The sequence below is a fragment of the Mirounga angustirostris genome, unplaced genomic scaffold (assembly GCF_029215605.1).
Source record: "Mirounga angustirostris isolate CCGP_5_RB_7025 unplaced genomic scaffold, mMirAng1.0.hap1 SCAF_9, whole genome shotgun sequence".
NCBI classification, from domain to species: Eukaryota; Metazoa; Chordata; class Mammalia; order Carnivora; family Phocidae; genus Mirounga; species Mirounga angustirostris.
In genome coordinates this window covers 7,351,045-7,356,362 of record NW_026991717.1, presented here as the reverse complement: position 1 = coordinate 7,356,362, position 5,318 = coordinate 7,351,045, and positions in this window count along the sequence as shown.

Sequence of the window (5,318 nt, the reverse complement as noted above, 5' to 3'; positions counted from 1 at the left end):
GAGAAAAGGCATACCATATAAATGTTAATCAGAAGAAAGTTGGTGTAGTTGTATTCATATCAGACCAATAGACTTCAAGACAAAGAATATTACTAGAAATAAAAGGAACACGTTATAGTGATAATAGTGTCACTTTATCAGGAAGACCCAATAATCATAAATGCATATGCACCTAATAATAGAGCTTCAAAATACATGAAGCAAAAACTCACATAAGTAAAAGGAGAAATAAACAAATCCACAATCACAGATGAATATTTTAATTAATAGAATAACTAGTAAAAAATTCAAGAAGTATATAGATTTGAAATATTATCAACTACCTTGGCCTAATTAGTATTTATAGAAAACGATATTCAGGGGTGCCTGGGTTGCTCAGGCAGTAGAGCATGCAACTCTTGATCTTGGGGTCAGGAGTTCAAGCCCCACATTGGGTCTAGAGATTATTTAAATAAATAAATATTTCTTAAAAAAACAAGATTCAACACTACAGAATATAACTTTTGTTAAATTCACATGGACCAGTCACAAAAATAATCCATATGCTGGGACATAGATCAAGTCTTTATAAATCTCAAAGGGTTAAAATCATACAATATCTGTTCTCTGACCACAGTGGATTAAAATAGAAACCATTAACAAAGCAAAACCTAAAAATCCCTAAATATGTAGGAATTAGGTAACACTTTTCATAACAACAAAAACAACTTCAAGTATCAAAGAAGAAATTTCAAGAAAATGAGAAAATATTTTGAACTGAAAACACAGCATACTAAAATCTGTGGGATGCAGCTAAAGCAATGCTTAGAGGAAGATGTATAGCTTTAAAGGCATCTATTAGGAAAGAATAAAGATGTAAAAAGTAATGGCCAATGATTCTACCACAAGAAGCTAAAAAAATATATTTAACCCAAAGTAGGAGAAAGAAAATAAAAGAGCAAAGATTCAATGAAATCGAAAAAAGAAAATTAACAGAGAAGTCCAACAAAGCAAAAATTTGTTGTTATTTAAAATTGATAAAATTGGCTAATGTCTAGTTAGAATTATCAAGGCAAAAGGAGATAAAACACAATATTAATATACGGAATAAAAAGGAGAGTATTATGACAGATCCTACAGATATTGAAAAGATAATAGGGGGATATTATGAAGAACTTTATGTTAATAAATTTGATAACTTAGAAGAAGTGAAAAATATCCTTTGAAAAACACCACCTTATGAAACTCATACAAGAAGAAAGAGAAAATCCCATCTTTCTTAGCTGAATTTGTAGTTAAAAACCTTATACAGATTGAATTTCAGACCCAGATGTCTTCACTGATAGATTCCTTTTTTTTATTATTTTATTTATTTATTTGAGAGAGAGAGAGCACAAGCGGAGAGAGGGGCAGAGGGAGAGAAAGAAGCAGGCTCCCCACTGAGCCGAGAGGCCAATGTCGGGGCTTGATGCAGGGCTGGATCCCATGACCCTGAGATCATGACCTGAGTCAAAGGCAGATGCTTAACAAGCTGAGCCACCCAGGCGCCCCTTCACTGATAGATTCTACCAAACATTTAAGGAACAAAGTATTAGCACCACCAAAAATGTAAAAAGGTAAGCCACAGACTGGGAGAAAATATTCACAGCACATATATCTGGCAAAGGATTTGTATTTAGAATATATAAAGAATAGAGAACAAATATATATAATATATAATACATATTTTATATATATAATATACATCATACATATATATACAATATATAAAATAGTAATAAGTCACCCCAATTTAAAAAGAGGAAAAGGAATTGAAGAGGAACTTCACAAAAGAAAACATTGAATGGCCAACAGATATATGTAAAGGCGCTCAATATCATTATTCATCATGAAAATGCAAATCAAAACCATAATGAAGTACCACTGTTCACCTGCAGGAACAGCCAAAAGTGCTGGTGAGGATGTGGAGCCCCTAGAAATCTCATACATTGCTGGTGAGAATGTAAATTGACATAACCTTTATGGAAAACAGTCCATTTCTAATAAAGCTTCATGACCTATTTTATGTCCTAGCAATACCTCTCCTATGTTTCATATATATAGTCATGTACATATTCATATATATATGAAACATACATCCAGAAAAAAGACTTACACATGAAGGTTCATAAACAGCTGTATTCACAATAGCCAAGAAGTAAAAATAATCCGAATATCCCTCAATAAGAGCATAAATAAATAAAATATGGTATTTGGTACTACCCAGCAATAAACGGAATGAACTACTGATAATGTGCAAGGTGGACAATCTCAGAAGTATTATACTGAGAGGCCTGACACAAAAGAATTCATACTGTAAAATTTCATTCATAGGAAGTTCAAGATCAGACAAAACTACTTTATGGATATAGAAGTCAGTGGTCACCTTTGGTGGGAAATAGGCAGCTACTGGTGGAAAGGAGCACAAGGAAACTTTCTGAGAGGTGGAAATGTTCCCTATCTTTATATGGATGGTGGTTACATACATAAAATGTATACATATGTAAGAATTCATTAAAATGTGTGCATTTTAGGGAAAAAGTCTCTTCAACAAATGGTGTTGGGAAAACTGTACAGCCACATGAAAAACAGTGAAACTGGATCACTTTCTTACACCATACGCAAAAATAAATTCAAAATGGATTAAAGACCTAAAGGTGAGACCTGTAACTCAACACCAAAAAAAACCCCACAAATAATCCAATTAAAAACTGGGCAGAAGAAGATGTCCATCGACAGATGAATGGATAAAGAAGATGTGGTATATATATACAATGGAATATTATGCAGCTATCAAAAGGAATGAGATCTTGCCATTTGCAACGACGTGGATGGAACTGGAACTGGAGGTATTATGTTGAGCGAAATAAGTCAAACAGAGAAAGACGTGTATCATATGATCTCACTGATATGAGGAATTCTTAATCGCAGGAAACAAACTGAGGGTTGCTGGAGTGGGGGGTGGGGTGGGAGGGATGGGGTGACTGGGTGATAGACACTGGGGAGGGTATGTGCTCTGGTAAGCGCTGTGAATTGTGCAAGACTGTTGAATCTCAGATCTGTACCTCTGAAACAAATAATGCAATATATGTTAAGGAAAAAAAAAAAGAAGAAGAAGAAGGTAGCAGGAGGGGAAGAATGAAGGGGGGGAAATCGGAGGGGTAGACGAACCATGAGAGACGATGGACTCTGAAAAACAAACTGAGGATTCTAGAGGGCAGGGGGGTGGGAGGATGGGTTAGCCTGGTGGTGGGTATTGAGGAGGGCACATTCTGCATGGAGCACAGGGTGTTATGCACAAACAATGAATCATGGAACACCACATCTAAAACTAATGATGTAATGTAGGGGATTAACATAAGAATAAAAAAAAAAAAGAATGGGACACTGCAGTGTCTATTGAAATTTAACTCTTGTATATGTTACCTTTTTTTTTTTAAAGAATTCAAAAGGAATGAACTCAGAGAGGTCTAAACTATGGGGGGGGTTGCTTTCTGGGAATAACATGTGAACAAGGGCTTCTCTTAATACAACCTAGTGCAGCATTCTCAAATTTTCTTTTCATAATATCCAATTGTTTTTATTAAAATGCCAGAAAGAGAATAATGAAAATAAAAGTAACATTTATTGACCATCAAAAAAAAAAAAAAAAAAACTGGGCAGAAGACGTGAGCAGACATTTCTCCAGAGAAAACAACCAGATGGCCAACATACACATGAAAAGATGCTCAACATCACTCATCATCAGGGAAATGCAGATCAAAACCACAATGAAATATCACCTCACACCTGTCAGAATGGCTAGAATTAAAAAAAAACAAGAAATAACAAGTGTTGGCAAGGATGTGGAGAAAGGGGCCTGTTGCTGGGACTGCAAATCCGTGCAGCCACTGTGCAAGACAGTATGGAGGGTCCTCAAAAGATTAAAAATAGAACTACCCTATGATCCAGGAATCAAGCTACTGGGTATTTACCCAAAAAATACAAAAACACTAATTCAAAGAGATACATGCACCCCTATGTTTATTGCAACATTATTTACAATAGCCAAACTAAGGGAGCAGCCCAAGTGTCCATCAATTGATGAATGGGTAAGGAAGATGTGGTGTATGTGTATATATATATATACATACGGAAATTATTCAGCCATGAAGAGGAATGAAATCTTGCCATTTGTGACATGGATGGAGCTAGAGAGTATAATGCTATGCAAAATAAGTCACTCAGAAAAAGACAAATACCTTATGATTTCACTCATATGTGGAATTTATGAGCAAAGAAAAAAAGAGAGAGAGTGACAAACCAAGAAACAGACTCTTACTAGAGAACAAACTGCTGGTTACCAGAGGGGAGGTGGGGGGGGGGATGGCTGTAATAGGGGATGGGGATAAAAGAGTACACTATTCATGATGAAAAAAATTAAATTTAATTTAAATTTAAAACCACAGCATTCATCATAAAAAATTGTGCATTTTATTGTACATAAATTATGTCTCAAAAACAAAACCCCACATATATCTCATTTCTTTTGAAAGCATGAGACAATCTGGCAACACAGAGCCCACATTTGGCCACAGCTGGCTGAGGGAGTGCACATGCCACTTCACCACAGACCCCACCACTCTCTATTGCTCACCCCCAACCCATCCCACTCATTTCTGCTACCTGCCTGCACCCAGATCCAACCACTTTAGCACATGGGTCAGGATGGGAGCCCTGATGAGGGGACCACAGCAACCGCCCACACAGACCACCAGCTATCGGACTAATCAAACTCTGGTTGTTTTCTGCCTGGCATTTGGAAGTAGGTCTCCTTCCTTCATACTGAGCCAAGAATTCAACGGGGGCAGGAAGCCTCCAAAGAGAGATCCTGAACTTCTGAATAATAAAGACTGCTCAAGCAATTAACTGGAGAAATTAAAGAAATGTGACAGTATTTGCATTCCAACCTGGTGAAGCAGTTCATATTGATTACATTTTTTAATCATTTAAGCAAATCATGTGCAAACTCTATTTTAACAGTAATGTGTACTCCCTGTTGCCCAGTTCAACCTCCAGATACAGAGCTCGGTCTTTGTCTCGTGGCTGTGCTGGGGGGGGCACTGTGGGCAGGTAGCTGACAGTGGTGGGCCCGGGCATCACGTCCACAAGCCAGGGTCACTGGGCCTACTGGCCTGGCACCTCTCGGTTGCAGGCTTGTGATATTCGAGTGATTTGCCTACTAGTCAGGCCCAGTCTTGACCCTTCAGAATGAATATTGGCCAAATCAGGGGGACAGGGTTAATGGGCCCATGGGAGGT